Genomic DNA, 18,262 nt, shown 5'->3' on the forward strand with positions numbered 1-18,262 from the left:
CTGTCTGTGCAACCAGAACATGGTTCAGTTCACATTCACATTACATTTTTAATCACATTCCTGCACACTGCATGACTGATAAGTGCCACACTGAAACAGCCGGGAGTGGAGAGAGGAAACACTCAATACAAACGATGACGCTGGACAGATCCTGTATATTCCACATAATCATACTGTCTTTGGCACACAGTGCACCTGTTGCAAAGATTGTTTTTAGGGGCAGCAAAAGCCATAAGTCAGAGGCCTGTATTTTTGCTGTCCTTAGACTGTGTTCTTTTGAACTGAGAATGATGTTATGGGACAACCTTGATGTTAACCTTCCACATTCTGATTTTTTTTCTTTCAGTCTCTGGCATTTTTCCAAGTTCTTATATTCTTCCTTTGGATGTTTCCATCACTTGGGATGCTGCTATTACCACTGTGGGACTTGGGTGAGTCCAGCTCATATGCCTTGCATATGATCCTGTATATGATCCCTGCCACTTGGTCATGCCACTCAGTGTATGCTGTCCTTGCCAGCATTTTATATCCTGGTACTAAGTGGTGGATTATCTCAGAGGCACCTTTGCATAGTCTGCATCTCTGGTGTGATACATCCCTGCTTTGATTGATCTAGTGATCTAGTGCCTTATGCTGCCATGATTTGTGACTCTGTGGTGTCCTTCAGTCTTGTGCTGTTATTGGTACATTCCAAGGAGGGGCTTTTTCCTGCCAGTGGTACATTCCAAGGAGAATCAGAATCAGGCTTTGTTGGTCAAGTATGCTCACGCATACAAGGAGTTTGTTCTTGGTTACAGTAGGTCGCCCCACACAGTTGCTTGTACACAGTAAAACAAGAGACATTTCCACCACTCACAACACACACATACACTTTCACACACACACACACACACACACACACACACACACACACACACACACACACACACACACAGTCGTACTTGGAACCTTACATGTGCATCAATTCTTAAGAGTGTTGAGTTCAGCGGAGATGCCATTGTAGAATGAGGGGATTATACTGCACCTCCCTCTGCTTCCATGGTGACAATGTCCGCCCTCTGACCAATGCTCTCCCTCATCAGCTCATCCTTCCAGGCCACTGCTTAGATGTATTCATGAATGTTTTCCATCTCACAGTGGATTTTCCTATTCTCTTCTTCCAGCTGGCCTTTGGATGTTGGATCTTGGGTGGAGGGTCCCATGCATTGTGAGGAGTTTTCAGCAGCTTCCAGTTCTTCTCTTGACCAGCTTCTTGTGCCTGCTGGGTATCTGATGATCTGAAGTCCAGAATATTCCACTCCATCATTTAGCATCAAGAACAAACAGTTTAAAAGATCTTTTCAGACATGTCTTTTAATGAACACATGTAAGTATACAGATTTTATATATACAAATTGTGCATATGCAATGTTTCTGTCATTACAGGTTGCCCTGTCTCCAAGGATGGCTGAGCTATCACTCAGCCTCCTAAATGGAGTGCACTCATGGGTGTGTCTCTTTTCTCTGGCCACCTAGGTAAGTTTACATCTCACCATGTGTCTTTACACAGCCTCAGGGTGTTTTGTATTGTCCTGGCAGTGTGACTGGTCACCTGTCCTCATCACACACCCTTACCCTATAGAGGTGCTTAGATGGTGCCATCTTTCTCATTTCTGATTGGTTCTCATGTGATTGGAGAATCCATTTGCATTTGTGTCTTTGCTCCAGGTCTGTTATATGGCCTTGTGTAAATTCAGTCTCCTCTGTCCTGATCACTTCCTGTTTTTACTCTAAGCTGACCACTCTTCTCCAGCCCGAATGATATTCTTATATCCTTGCTGTCGATCTAGGTCAAGTGGCTCAGTAAGTCAACGTCCCTTTCCTTCTTGGTTTACAACATTGCAAATTGTTCTGTGCTTGCAAAACGTAAAATCTTAGATCTGGAAATCAAGATGAATTATCTTGTTTTGATAGTTATTTAATCTATCTTTGAATTCATGGTATATTCTTAAGTTTATCATGAATATCTTTTATGCCTCAGTTATACAGTAAATCTAGTATTAAGTACATTCCACTTAGTGATTTTTTTTTTGTTCCTTGATCTTCATTTTTTCCAGTGCGCTAAAAATAAGAATGAATTCTTTTTTGCTAATGTTCAGTGTATTTCACTCATTACTGTGCTGTGGCATGACTGATCTTAAGTAATATCATCAAAAATCCAGCAGTCTACTAATGCTCATACAGTTCTGATCACTGCCCAGACAGAACATCTACTGCATCTAGGTAATTTCCAAACACTCTTCCAGGAAGGTCTTATTTCTTATCCATATTTATGCGACAGTCACAGACAGTTGCTTATCATGTCTAAAATTATTTTAAAGTATGGTCTCAAAGCCATAGATGGCCAGCTATCTCGTGGACTGCTCTGCTAACAGTAACAGTAATAGCAATACCATTGAGATTCATTGATAATGGCTATATGAGCGAAAAATAACAATATGATCTGTGTCTGAAATTGTACCGTATTCATTTTCCCCTCCATGCTAAATGTTTATCACTACGTAGAGCACTTTTACAGGAAACAGAATTCATCATAGTCAACCATTTCAGACACTACATTACGCATATTAGCTCATTACCGTGAAACAGCAGAATGCATCACATAATCTGAATACCACACCACAGCTCATGTTTAGCAACATGCCAGGTACATGAGATACGAGGGTACACTCGTGTTTTCTCAAAGTTGAGCCACAATGACGGCACATCTGTACCTGAGGTACTGTAAACAATCCGCTGGCTCAGAAGCTAACTGGCTAGTTCGCGTGTAAAAAAGTCACAAATACAAAAGGATTTGACCCAAAATCTAGTTAACTATAAACTCAAACTATGTAATTAGAGAAAGAACTTCAAAAATGAAAACATTTATTTAGTTAACCCGCTAATTACATTTGTAACACGCCTGTGGTGTCGTCACCATCACGCCTCGGTTCTCGTTAGATCTTCTAAACGATGAGGGAAGCTACATTATGGAGATCCCTTTCTCTGTAGGGTACATCATCTCTCCGCCACTTACTGAAGTGCATCATTGGATTGTTATAGAGTACTGGATATCCTGCCCTTTTTCAGACACAACAAGAACCCCAAAGTAGTGCATAAGGCACAGTTTCGAACATAGCAACCAGTCTCTTTTTTGTTTTTTGTGTTGTTGGAGGTTGATTTCATTGCTTTATTTGGAAACAAAAATGCTTTCACAGTTTTTCACATTTTTCCTTTTAATCCCCCCGTTTTAAAATTAAAATACAATGGCCAAAAAGTACATGGACCATACACGAACCACCATGAAGATTCTATTGTATTGCTAAAATCAATGAATAAAAGGCAGTGATCCTTTAACAAATGTAACTAAACTGTGTGCATAAAATATAATAAAAAAATGTTTAAACAAAAGTATATTTATATTTATATCGCAACATTTAAGTTATTGAAACAATGCAAAAGAACAAAGTACAAGTTACTGTTAAAACTACCCACTATTCAGTAGAGTAAAATCCAATGAATTTCTTTTCTTTTGATGAAACTCCTATTCTGAGAAGCAATACTCTGAGTGAAAAGACACTGGTATCCTGTTATTAGAATGTTGGATAAAATTAAATTTATTCACTTGCATAGAGTGGACAGAATGTTGTCAGAATTTTGAACCACTGCTTGAGTAATATTTCATCAGCATAGAGAGCATTAGTTTACTTTGCGAAGCCCTCAGTTTAATAACACTCTTTGGCACACTCCTTTTATCTGACAGTAGTCTGGCAGTGATGATCATTTTTACTCCTGAATCCAAAAGAAAATAGACTATTGCTGACATCCCATGGCCACTTATGATGCTGCAACAGTTTAGGTAGGCTACTAACAAACCTGTCACATTCACAATCAGTCTGCTTTCATTATTTTTTCAGGCTTTATGACGAAATGTGTTAATACAATAATGCTTGTTTATAGAATTATCAATACCCAGTTTCAATATAGTATCAAATACAATTACCACGTTTTATAGTGTAAAGGACACTGTATCCATTGCTGGCAGTAACTAACTTTGACCAGTAGAGGTCAGCAGGGTCCACTGCTTCTGAGCCAATGTCTGGTTATGTTGTCTAGGTAAGGTAATCTATCCTGTTCAAACCTGTTCATTTATCAGAAGATTGCTGTACTAGCTTCAAATGTTACAGAAAATCATTACACATTTGTATATATTATAAGTGATCTAGCACAAGTTATGCCTGTTGCTAGGTCTCTTATAATGAAACCTGTTTTGCCACCCTACACCACATTCCATTGCTTAACTATGTGGCCATGTAGAAACAGGTGTTATCTTTTCATTTATGGATCAGTGATTTTCTGATGCTTTGTAATGTAAGCGCCATGCTAGACACAGTGGTCTATCTAGTGGCAGAAAAACACTACTGAAAGCTCCTTCATAACCGTTGCCCAGTGCCGACCACTGAGTCTTGATTTACAATCAGAGTTGGGATTAGTGGGATTATGCAAGGGTAACGGCAGTCAGGCATCCTCATGGCCTTGGCACAGCCAGGAAAGTGGGCGAACGTGTTGCTTACGACAGGTGCCATGCTTCCAGCCGTGACTCCGGTTCTGGTTTAGAGGGGGCGGAGTTCGCTGGTCATGTCATGCAGTGATAAGGAGATTGGGGGGGGGGGTCCAATTTCAGCCCTTGTCCTGGAGACTTGATGCGTGGCCCCAGTTTAATTAAAGCGCTTGGAATACTCCGAACACTCCCGAACACTCAGCGGCAAGGTGGGGGAGGGGGGGGGGGCAGGGGGGTGATTGATAAATAGGCGGAATTATAGACAGGTGCTGTGAAGAATTGTGCTGGCAGTTGATAAAGGATGTCCCATACAGGGGTTCTCACGCTCTTCTGGGGTCAGTTTTGTGGTGCCTCCCTCGAAACGCGATTCAGGTTTGGGCACAACAAGTCAACTATGGGGTCTAAGTGTGAGGGCAAAACATGGCTCACACTCCCTGGTGTTGCCACGCTGGCGTTCAGAGCAGCGGAAGAGAGGGAGCGAGGCAGAGGGGGGCACTGATCAGATATCTATCCTCTTGGGCTGACAGTGGGGTGTCGGGCTACCGGTGCAGCCTGGGGAGCATGCGATAACTTCAGCCTGCGTCCACCCGGCCAGTCAGGGCCCCGTAACTGAGCTGGGCCCCTGCGCTCTGAAGCTGGGCGATCCCGCAAAATGTTGCACCCAGTCCGGCATGTTTGCGAAGGAACCCGACTCCCTGGAGCGGGGGCAGGTGGGGCGGGGCATGTTGGGTTTTGGGTGGGGGAAGAGGGGGCACGACGATGCATTCTAGGTCTATGCGCCGCTCCAGGCTTCGGCATTTCAGCCAGTGGAGAGGCCCCGGGGCTCGCTGAGCAGGCGGGTAATAGATACCCTTATGTCAGCTGCAGCTCGCACCGCCAACGACAACAACGACCTGCATTCACAATGCCACCCCCCCCCCCCCCATCCCCTCTCCCTCACTGCTGCTCTCCATGAATAAGTCATCATCACGGAGGCAGGCAGGGCAATTGGACAGGACCATTTCATATGGCAGTCGTAGGTAACGCAATCCCCTCCCCCACCTGCGGGGTGGAGAGGTTGGGGAGGGGACACGGAACCGGAGCCGCAGGTCAGTCTGCCTTCGTCAGGGCTGTAACCTTAGCCGCGGTTCTTGCTCCCTGTGTTCACCAGGCATGCTGGGCCCCTGGTGGCTCTTCTCCAGTTGTGCTCACGTATATTCAGGCCCGAGGAGGAGTGCCGGCCTTCCACCGGCAAACACAGGCTATGGATGCAACAGGATTCTTGCCTGCTGTAGTCCTAGCAACGTTCTTCAGCCGCTATAGGCTTTTGGTTCTGTGATAGAATAATGGTAGGGGGCTTAATGGGGGATATGCTATAACAATTTTTACCTTTCCGGAGGCTTTGTTAGCATTGTGTAACAAAGACAGACTTCGTTATGGCTCACTACTCAGAGTGGATCATCAGGCTATGATGAGGAGTCACAGTCAAATAGCTTGTTTTTTGTGGCAAAGGTGTCAGAAATAACTTGATGGCAGCAGTGGACAGTTTATGGTCCATTACAAAGATTTGTACTGAGTTAACAGATGAATGGAAAAGCTTGGTATGTGTGCACAAGTATGTTTTTGGATTTGTGTACAAGTATCCAAGTTTCTAGGACAGACAAGCTCTGGCTAATTCTGTAATATTGTCCCTACAATTATATTATTAATCACAAACAGTAATGCTTTAGTACCCTAAACTTCAAGTTTTTATTCAGAGTAGTTTACACTAGATGAAAATAGATCTAAACCAGGTCTGGTGGTTTAATTTTTAGCAAGCTCAGTTACCCATAGAAAATAAATAAGCCCTTTAAAAATGTTTTGATTGAAAACAAGACGCAGTCCTCGACATGTCCACTGGTGGGCAGCTCTGTGACCTTTGACATTTCCCCCTGGTTGCTCGTCAGGCCATCTGTTCAGTCCATGACCGGCATACCTCCAGAGATGCTGAGACCTCCCCCATGTGAGACCGCCGAATGGCCGCCATGCTCTTGCCCACAGATCCACCTTCTGCAAGCTTGGCTGCGAACCCCATGCTGATAAATACTGCATCCTGTGATGTTCGCCATCAATAATTCACCTTCTTTCCAGCCACCACTCTCTCGCTACAAAATTCCCTCTTGCGCTTAGGTATCTCTTGGTTTCAGGTGTCAAGGCTGGTGAAGTAACGGAACGAAAGGTAACGCTTCTTACGCACTTTTCCTGTGGCAACTACGAAGAATGACACTAAATGATCAAAAGATGCACACATGAAACAATAAACTTCTCCCAAGCTGCATATCTCAGACATGGAGTTCTCAAGAAGAACAGAGAAAGATATTAATCCCACAGAGATTAAGTGGGGGTCCAGATATGGTAACCCCTTAAAATTTACATCTCTGCACTGAGGACCTGATTGGTTTCTAAACTCCTTCACCCTGCGGCTTCTATGCCTCCCTCTTGGGAACTTTTATGCTCACTGGTGTTCCACCTCTCCAGCCCGTTTCTGAGCTGGTGAAGACGGCTCTGGGATTGTGACCGCATTTAGTGGAAGGGAGCTTTTAGATCGATGCCAGCCCTTGGAGCTCCGCTACTTCTTGGCCATCTCCATCAAGGGGCAAAACCACAGGGATTTTATTAAAGAGAGAGTGTAGGCTGCCCTGCACCCGGCAGTGGAGACATGGATGGCTGAGAGCCAGAGCTGCAAGACGCAGGGAGAAGGGTGGGCGGGACAGTAAGTGGGATGCAGGGACAGACTGTCTGTCATTATGCTGACATGGGGTTAGTGCCAGTGGTTATTAGGCTCTTGAGGTATATATAAAGTTCAGCTGGTGTGTTTGAGCAGATACGTCACAAAACCTTGCTGGTATCTGGTCTTCTAGGACCAGAGTTGGGTACCTCTGGCACTGGAGAGACTCAATAGATTAATGTGGGCAAAATTTTGATTGTTATCAAATGCAAAAACCTTACCTCACTGGAAACCCCCCCCCAAAAAACATTACCCTTTGCCATATGTGTAGTACACCTTTATAGAGCTTGCTGAATATGATCTCTTTACCAGAGATACACACACACCTCAGTCAGAGTAGGAACTCCAGGTCTCCTGCTTTCCCTTGTGAAGTTTACTGAACATGACAGGCGGACCTGAGGGGGAACACCCTGCTCCTCCACCCCAGCAGGAGGACCTGAGGGGGAACACTCTGCTCCCAGCAGGAGGCTTGGACACACTGGCTTTTTCATGTTTTCATTTCAAACCACCACCCCACCCCCCACCCCCAAAAAAAGAAAAAATTGGAGATGTTGTCCAGTGCCATGTTCAAGAGGGCAGCTAGTAAAAGGCAAGCATGCATTCAGAGCTGTCATCTTAGCATTCCAAAGAGGACCGGGCTGTGACCGAGAATCCCCTCTACTCCGACATACTTCATTGCTCCATGGAGGGAGACGTAAGGGACAGCATTTCCTAGAAACCCAAATCCATTCTGGACCCGACCTGGCCATTCTGACCATGACGATCCGTTTGTAAAGCGGTGCAGTACACACACACACACACACACACACACACACACACACACACACACACACACACACACACACACACACACACACCTCTCGCTGGTTCAGCATCACGGTGACCTTAAACCTCCAGTGGACAAAGGCATTATTGACTAGGGGCTTTCAAGGGGATTTCGCTATCACGTCACACTTTGTCACTACTGCACATTTTAGGATCTCATAAAATTCAGAAAATGATCATCAATCAGAAATCAACAGTATGTGGGACAGTTTCCTAACACTAATGTCGTCCATGCAATAACCACTGATGCTGTCTAAATGTAAAATTATCTTAAATAAGAGAGAGAGTGTGTTCAGTATAATACTTGCGCTAGTGCTTAAAGAAGATCTTTGTGTTGTTTGGTGCTAATGGAGAACCTGCTTGTCACACTTACGCCCACACGTGCCTCCTGTCCTGGCTGTGTGATTGTGGAGTACCTCTCAGCAGTTTTTTTTAGGTCTGTCAGGCCTTTCGGGCTGTCTGCCTGAAAGGTTCATGGTGTGAGGCCGCTGCACAGGCTTCAAGCACGCCACTTCTTGGCTGCTGATTGAAAAGCTGCCTGTGTTAGTGTAACACCCCCCCACACTCCACACTCCATTTGTTTGTCCTCCAGGAGGGGCATCCTCGCTGAAGACATGCCCAGTCCTGTCATGACCTTCATTTCTCCCCGCAGGTCCTTTCTTGCAGTCCAGGGACGTAGTTTGGATTCCACCCAGGTAACACGGTGCTAATACAGCTGCCTTTTCCATTTCCACAGTGCCTTACTGGCATCTTAAACTGACAAGTCTAAAAAAAGAAAAGAATAAATAATTGTACAAATAAAAGGTCAAAGCTGATTGCTCTGCATTTCTGACATGAAACCACTGGTGTGAGTGATGTGTGCACCGGTGTATTTGCATTTTAAGTACCCTATAGTTCATTTGATCTGCCGGGGCAATGAGCAGCAGTGACAGAGCTGTTTGACATTTGACAGTCTAATTGGGCTTTCAGAAATCTGAAGTGAAAAGGCAGAAGGTTTGTGAGTGGGTCGCTGGAAGAGCTAATTGAATCCACCCAGACACTAACATTAGGCCCCCATCCCCAACAGATATAGTCTGTGCTTTTTATGATATTGTCACAAAAACATTCTTTTCTCAAATTACATTTGCACTGCAGGATTCAGTAATGACACAAGTTGGGCCATGGTTGTCTAGGAGCACATTCCAGATCCTTTAACTTGCTTCCATTACACAAATGTTCTACACACATCTTTGTCACCTGTGGTGACTAGATCTTGGGAGCCTTATCTTCTACCTTGGTTTGTTTGGTTCAGGGATTGTTTTGGTTTTGTCTTTGTTTTAAGCGGCTCATGAGCCCTAAATTGACAGGAAATGGTTCCAACAACCAGGTAAATGCATACACTTATTTCAAATGATGATCATTATGTATCTTTATTGATAATGAATATTGCTTTATACAAAATCATTTTCTTCTTCTTCTTTTACTCCTTTGAGTTTTCTCTCATGTCTGGCCTGGTGATGTCCTTGTGTCATGATTAATGTGTTCTTTATCATTACAGGAAGTACTTGGCATCACCAACACTCAGCTGACAGCCCTGTTTCAGTCATGTTTCGTCCCCTCACAGTGTCTGCCATGTTTCAGCACCAGTAAAAATAAAAGCATGCCAGCTTTTATGGCTGTTGTGTTTTGGGTGGCTTCCAGTTGTACACATAGCTCTGTGATCAGCGAAGAACTATTTTCATTGTTTACAGCAGGCTGCCCGTGTTTGAAAGCTAGTGTGGACTTTGAAAGGTGATATTTGCAGTGCAAAGCTTCCTCTAAGGTTGGAAGCGCCGCATTGTCTAACATTTAGTGAATAGTGACTAAGCTGTCTATTTGTATTATCTCAATGTGGGTGATTGTTCAGATCAAAAGATGCTGGATTTGGGCTACAGATGATGGCCATCAGAATGGGATGGTGACAGGCTTTTGATACATTTATTTGAAATCGTATGCACAGAATAACAATTTTAAATTTATACAAAGCATTTTCAGGAAAAAAAAAAATCTCACTTTCTTCACACCGAGGCATCCACCACTGGCTGGAGGGGGCACGGTAAGGACTCCCAGTATGCCGTAGGTCTCCCTGCAGACTGTAAGTAGACTAAATTTAACATTTAAAAAAGTAATTTTGTATTATTCAAAGCAGCTGAATTGTGCGTATTTGTTTATTTTGCTTAGTTGTGCCTCTTGGAGTCAGTGGTGGTTCCTCAGTGGTTAGGGTGTTTGATTTGTGATTGGGAGGTTGCTGGTTCAAGCCCTGCTGCTGCCAAGTTGCTGCTGCTGCGCCCCTGAGCAAAGCCCTTTGCCCTCGGTTGCTCCTGTCTAGGTTTGGGCTGCCTGGCAGTATCCTTGCCTGTCACTGGTGTTGATAGTGTGGCAGCCAGCAGTGGTGTTCTGTACCTCTGTTCTACTGTGTGGTGGTGCCTCTTATTAGTTTAATTAATAATGAATCCGTGCTGACACTACAATAATATCCAATACCGAGACATTTTCCAGCACGATAATGTTCTGTGAGTTTTTTTGTGGATTTGATATCTTTCTCTGAAGACTATAAGGCAGCCTTTGAGAGTATGAATCGACTCATCTGTGCTATTCCCTAATTATTCAGACAATTATTCCAGTGCAGTTATGCTGCAAAAATCTGAGGCCATGCCAAAACTATCCAGATACAGATTAAGGGGGAAAAATCCTGCTTTTGGCACCATTATGAACAATCTTACCTGACACAGGGCTCTGCTCGAGTGGTATCCCTTGTGTACCACGACCCAGTCCTAACAATGACCTAGGACTGGCCCAAAGCTGCCAGGGCCCTTGTGTAAACACTACAGGCCGGCTGGTAAGGATTATGTCCCAGATGATAACAGACTGTCTCGCTTCAGTGTGCTGTCTGAGAAGATCTGATGTGTAGAGTACAGTGAGCTGTAGAAGGGTCGTTCAGAAACACGCTGGATGGAGGTCTGGGTGGCTGTTGGGATTGCACGAGCTGCTCAGACAAAGTTTGCCAATGCAGCCCTCTGGAATCCGGCCTACTGATTACTGCTCTGATTTTCAATGAATATTTTTATGTTTTTAAAATGTATTTTGTATGAAGCTTTATTTATTAATTATTGTTGTAATTGATTATCTTTGCAAGAGTACAGACATCTTATTTCGTTAAAGCTGTTATTAGAAATGTAAAGATGTGATTTAGAAAACAAGTTCTAGTGCAGCTCGCAGGGAATAATAAGAATATAAATTGATCTGCTTGGTTTATTTATTTATTTATACCACTAAATCCCTGACCAAACAGTGAGTTTTAAACAGGTAGCAGTTCCAGTGTCTTCCACTAGTGTGAAGGGTTCTTCAGAATGGGCTTATATCAGTCCTTCCCCATTGTCGAAGATGGCACTTCGAGCAGTTAATTCTTCATTGAAATCTGAGGATCTAACTGCCAGCTTTTGGCTCAACCTGGAGATTTCACCCAGGCACTTAAACTTAAAGGTTAGTTAACAGTTAAAGGAGGTCTGTAACAGTGAGCTGAGTAACATTGAACTTTCCTGTAGTTCATAAGCAGATGCTAAATTTATATTTTATGACATTGTCTAATTGTGTGTGTGTGTGTGTGTGTGTGTGTGTGTGTGTGTGTGTGTGTGTGTGCTTTCAACATTTAAAATGCAACCCCCTTCTTCCATTAACCAACAGCAGAATTTTGTATGGTAAAGTACTAAATAGAGATCAGATGAAGGAAACATCTGTGCTACAAACTGTGTGAAGTATTCAGAAGTATTCTTATCTTTTCTGTTGTTTTAGTTTTCAGACTGCTCACTTCAGTTTGTCCTTGAAAATGTATGCATTATGCTACACACTTTCAGCATTCTTTCTATGTAATATTTCTATGTAAGAAAACAAATAAACACAAAATAAACACATTCTGTGTGTGTTTAGTCTTTCAACTTCATTCCTTTCTTTCACTTTGTTTTCCTGTAAATATTAAAGTCCCATTTGCATAGTCATTAGGGGCCCAACAGCTTCAGTCTCCCTTTGTTTGGGCTGGTGTCACCCTAGTTTAAGTCATGTGTGGGTCTATGCCTTCGCCCACTCAGATCTGAGGTCATGGTGGTGAGTAGAACTCTCCTTAACCCCCTGTTGGTCCTAGATTAGGTTAACACCATTAACATTTCACACAGACTGTGTGGAGGTATAAGGAACATTTCCTTCCTGATATGGCCACACTAGTGGAGCTGCCTCTCAGCGAAGTGCTGCCGCTGACTCATACGCCTGGCTGTTGATGTCCACTTGCACAGGGAGGCAGTATTTAGCATCTTTATGTGGCCAAACCACTGGGAATCAATTGTGCCTTTCCTCCAAAACCGGGGACTTTTGTGGACTGTGGGATTGTCTGGAGTCCACCGAGCGTCTTTTTAACAGTAAGAGTCACAGTTTCATCCTGTACCTAAAAAATGTGAATCCACTCAAAGCACAGACAGTGGTTCAAGTGTTTCGGTGTCGCCTCTCACTGTCACAAATGATTGTGAAGCATTACAGCTATGTGTCAGGACACACTCAACCCCAGTGCCTCTGTAGATGAAGGAGACAACTTAGACATTTAAAGGTCACAGAGACTCTCATACTGACATCTTTATTTTTTATCGCTTTTGTGCTTCTAAAATGTTAGAAAGGAATGGTCAAATCAAAACCAAATTACAATTTGCATTGCTAGTAGAGGAACATGTCTGAATAAAAGAAAAGTGCATTTGTAGCAACTCTATGTCCTAACAATCTTCTTCTTCACTTGTGTAGTTCATCTCTATATGGCAAGATGTAACAAGTGATGTATATGCATTTCCTGTTAAATCAGACCTCAGCTTGTCACACCAGTAGATGTCAGGGTCCGTTGTTCTCTGTAGAGCATTGGTCTTTCCATTCACCTGATTTGTATGAGGTTTCATGCAAATGGATGATTAAACATCATTGCAAGGTCTGCCCTGCATGCCCTGGCCTGAACTGACAGATGACGTGTCTCCCAGAAGCCTCTGTGAAGCCCTGTGCAATGTTTCACAGCTTCTGGGAGTGTGAGGTGAATGTCCTTCAGGCAGACTTAGGGCAATTGCTCTTCTTATGTTATACGCAGCCGTTCCACATTATGTTCCATAGCAGAGTTCTAATCTTTGGCTTGTGCAAGATAGAATAAAATCATGGGCTGATCAGTGCAGGTTACAGTGTTCTGGATTTGACTTTATTATTGTCTCCTAAACACTCCTGGAGTTTAGCACAAGGGTAAAGCAAGTGCCAGAGTTTACAAGTTAAATATTTGAAGTTTGTGATATGAACCTCACACACACACAGAGACACACGTCAGTCAGTGTACTCTCGTGGACATGACGGCTTTCATCACCTTGTAGGTTGTCTGTCTCAGCTCTGTTGGCTAGTTTGACGTCCTGATAAGTGTGTCTTCACAGGATAACAACGGTGAGCTCAGTTTGCCCACCCTGTCAATGTAATCTAAAAGATAAGGGTTAACTCTAATCTCTATAACAAGCAAGTAAATACATCCTAAAAGCATGTTCCGCCATTACACACACACACACACAAACATCAGCCTTTCCTTCCTTTTAAGTTTCAGTGTCATGCTGAACTAATTTCTATTTAATTGTGGTGTAAGGTCTGGTGTAGTGGACAAGTAGAAGTTGATATGTTTAAAGTGTTTGTGTGTGTGTGTGTGTGTGTGTGTGTGTGTGTGTGTGTGTTTGTTTGTGCGTGCGTGCGTGTTCGTGTGTGTGTGTATGCGAGCTCAAAACTGAGCTCCAGGAGACAAAGTTTCCTTTTCAACTTTCTGCTGAGGGCTGAGGTCCATCACCAGCAACTGTCACACTGACATGGACCTACATGCTTTTACACACTATACAAACAAAGAAACACACACATTTACACTGTGTATTTAACCTGTTTTCAGTGTCACAAGGCAGGTCGAGTAGTCTGAACTCACACACACACTCATAGCAAGCCGAGGCATGTCTAGCTGTCTGGACTGGGGTTATCTGATCGTGACACCCTTAACCACTGTCTTATCAAGATGCGGGAGAAAGCTCAACTCCCCTCAGAGGCATGACCCAGCATAGCTCCCATTCCTGCCACAGAAACCCCCAGCCTAGTCTGACGGCGTCCACCTGGAAATGGAGTGGCTTCCCCTGGCTCCCTCTCCCGGTCTTGGAGCGAGCCCTGGGCTAAGGCCTGCTGATAGCCATCAGCTTCAGCCTCTGCTCCCCAAACCCACTGGAGGTATGCCAGTGCTGGAAAATCTGAGTTCCTCATCCTGGGCCCACGAGAAGCCCTTGAACCAGCCATATGATTGACTCTTATCTTATCTATGGTGATGGACAGCAGCTCTCTCCGATTGGCTGAGAACTCTTGAAGTGTGAGGGGAGCGTGAGGGTAGAGGGGGGGAGGAGATGGAGGGGTCCTTAAGAGCTGGTAGCTGACTGTCCTTGGCATGTCTCAGGATCAAGGGGTTGCATTAACACAGCAGTGTTCTCCGGAGCTGTGAGGTTTCTATATGGCTTATGGTTTGGGCGACCTTCTGGGCAATGCTCATCGTTATATATAGAAAATTATACTGCAAATGAAGTGCAAACGAAGACATTGACTGAATCAACTTCTCTTAAGTAAAACCTGAATTCATACTATCTCTTATTTGCCCAATATTTTAAAATAAAATTTTACATTTGTTTCAGCTCCAGAGGAACCATGATCATCACTGGTCCTGCCTACTGGACCCTTCACTAAAATCCACTTTATTTTGAACAAATCTCAAAAGACATATTACTGAGAAAACTTGGTCCTTTGAGAATACAAGCGTATATATTCTCTTGGTCCTTTGAGAATGCAAGCGTATATATTCTCTTGGTCCTTTGAGAATGCAAGCGTATATATTCTCTTGGTCCTTTGAGAATGCAAGCGTATATATTCGCTTGGTCCTTTGAGAATGCAAGCGTATATATTCTCTTGGTCCTTTGAGAATACAAGTGTATATATTCTCTTGGTCCTTTGAGAATGCAAGCGTATATATTCTCTTGGTCCTTTGAGAATGCAAGCGTATATATTCTCTTGGTCCTTTGAGAATGCAAGCGTATATATTCGCTTGGTCCTTTGAGAATGCAAGCGTATATATTCTCTTGGTCCTTTGAGAATGCAAGCGTATATATTCGCTTGGTCCTTTGAGAATGCAAGCGTATATATTCGCTTGGTCCTTTGAGAATACAAGCGTATATGTTATTTTGTTTTTTCAGCAGTCTGTTGTATTCCAGCAAAAGCCTCTTTTCTGTAGTGTAGACAGGCGCAGCACCGCCAACACGATCAGTTTAAGTAACAGTGCTCACAGGTTCTGCAATGCTTACTGTGCTCCACCCACCTCTTCCACCCCTCTCCTCTATCCTTACACCTCGCCACCTCACCTGTTCTTGGGAACTGGCCTGGGGTTTGCCGTAGCAAATACATACGAGTTGTGGGGTTACGAGTGGAGTGTGCAGAGGCGGCAGGAAAGAATCTGGTAAGAGACGGTGCAGCAGCACTGTGTCATGTGCTGCCCTAAGTCTTTTACATGATGTGATGTTTTTGAAATAGTAACCAGTGGTCACTAACTGGCTTGCCATAGGAATAGCCTCAGTCTCAACTGTTCCTTGCGTCATCTGACATCGTCATCATGACCATCATCATAAATCATCATCTGACATCATCTTCATCACTGCAATCATCATCATCATCATCATCATCATCAAAGCACTGCAGTAGTGGATCCACATGGAATCTGCCTAGCCTGTCACGCAACCTTCTGTGAGCTTCTGAGGCAGACTTGTGGCAGGCTTGTGAGTCAGGTTGTTTTTATACGGAACACATGTCCATTAATGTCAGACACAGATCATGCACGGTATTAGCGACCCGACGGCACCGTGAGAATGATTACAGAGGACGGATATGGAGGAACAGCTCAGGCCGCTTCAGGCCCGCCCAGGCTGGGGCGGGGTGCGGTGCCTGGACCTCAACGCCGCTTTTGATCAAGCTGCTCGCTGAGGTGGCGCTGAGGAAACTCAGAGCTGAGTGATGGTGACAGGCCCCGGGGCTTAAAGGTACTACACAAAAGGGAACCAAAGGCTCTCGTGTGAAGCTCTTTGCCCAGCTGACCAGCCAGAGGCTGCTTTCATGAAGTGGGCTACTGAATGAGCTGCTTCTCTAGGGCCACACACCACTGGTCACGAAAGTCAGGTCACAATTAAACCTTTTCAACCACGTTTGTATATATAAACATTACTACGTTTGGAAATGAGACTTTTTGTGCATGACATCCCTGACAGTTGTGTGGTTTTATGTGAGTTTGTTTTCTGGCCAAACATTTTATTTGTTCTTAGCTCTTTGAAAAACTAAACGTTTTTTGAGAAATCCTATGCACCTATGGAATGGGCTGCATTACATCAATCTAAACATGACTAGTGACTGATGGTGATTTTCTTTACTGACTGTTACAGAGAAGTATCCGAATAAGTTCTTATTACAGTGTTTGAAACTGTTAAACTCCAAGCCTGGCACTTGCGAGCTAGACTTATTTCCCCTGTTTCTCTGCTGCTGGAACGTTGCTCTGCGCAGTTGTCCATAAACCTCAACCTCAATCTGCTACGAATTTAAACAAAAAAAAAGTAGAACATGTGCTTTTGAGTCTAGCTTAAGATGCTGAAGACCTCTACTTGGCTAAAATATGGTATCACTCAGTAAATGTTGCACTTAAAAGGCTCGGATAACAGCCTATCAGATTATAATGATGAAATGCAGGGGCGGCGATATCTGTTGCACTCTCGGCGAATAAACTGTCCTGTGGCTTCTGCAACACCTGGCCGGCGTGTGGTAGAGAAATGCGGCTTACTACAAACTTGGGCTGTGAACCCCAGAAGACCAAGACAGATTATCCTTGGGCTCCCCTCTTTCTTGTCTTCTGTTGCTCTTCTTTCTTCGTGGCGAACGCCATTCTTTCCTCGGAAACATCATCCCCCTGCTGGTTTAGGTTTGGACGAGGCCCCCTTTAAGTGGCCGTCGCAAGCACGCGAGGGCACTCCAACTGATCCTCCTCCATCCTGCATGCTTAGTTGGGGATCATTGCAGCGTGGCTTTAGTGGCAGGCTGCGTGCATCTTTTTCCAAGCTCCAAGCTTTTTTATTTTCAAACTAAAAAAGACCCTTAAGAGAGGATGGGGTACAGTCCACTCTGGCAGTCCACTCTGACAAAGCTTGCTCTGCTCACTTGCGTCTTTATGAGCCGCAACTGTATATCAGTGACCGTGTAGCCTGTGCTACAAAGTCCAGTGCGCAGTGTGTTATGTGCACGGTGCGATGATATATTGGGTTGCAGGTAGCTGATGGATGCCTTGTTGCATGTGTGCTCTGAGAAGACAAACTATAGGAATACAGGCTTCTAAGCAGCACGGACTATAATCTTCTTATGGACTTTTACATAACATTTTGCAATGAACACAGTAAAGGTACATGCAACAGGGATTTTTTAAATCTCCGTTTAACCTCACTAAAAGGTAACTATTTCAGTAGCCCAGTTATTCTCTTATTCAATGTGTAAAGAAATATTAATGTATTCTCACACAGGAGTATATATACTTCAGCAACGATTAACACATAACACCTCTAGCCAACAGATGGCGATAGAATCCATAAACTCGGAAAAACATTGAAAAAGGTACGAAACTTCATTCGCTGGCAAATGCAAAAGTCAAGCCAAAGATATCAAGCTAATATAACGTCTGCTTGTTATCCTTTCGGTAGCTTACAGCGGTCTCGTGTGTCTAACGTCGCATAGCCCGCTAACGGAGTAAGAGGAAGGTAACTCCCCCTCATATCTCAGTGCAGACAACCTGTGAGCTAAGGAGGCACGGAGAAAATGATTTTCTTCCACGTAGCCTATTTCGTCCCTATAGTGTGAACCAAGCGAACCAACTTGCTAATAACGCTAACATTCTTAGTAGGCAGTGCAGAGAAGCACCTGGGTGCGCTTAAAGGACACGATTTTGTGGAATTCTCACTCATTTATTAGCTATATATGAATATTGGTCGGCTTTG

Source organism: Electrophorus electricus, chromosome 8 (genome assembly GCF_041902795.1).
Source record: "Electrophorus electricus isolate QZ-2024a chromosome 8, ASM4190279v1, whole genome shotgun sequence".
NCBI lineage: Eukaryota > Metazoa > Chordata > Actinopteri > Gymnotiformes > Gymnotidae > Electrophorus > Electrophorus electricus.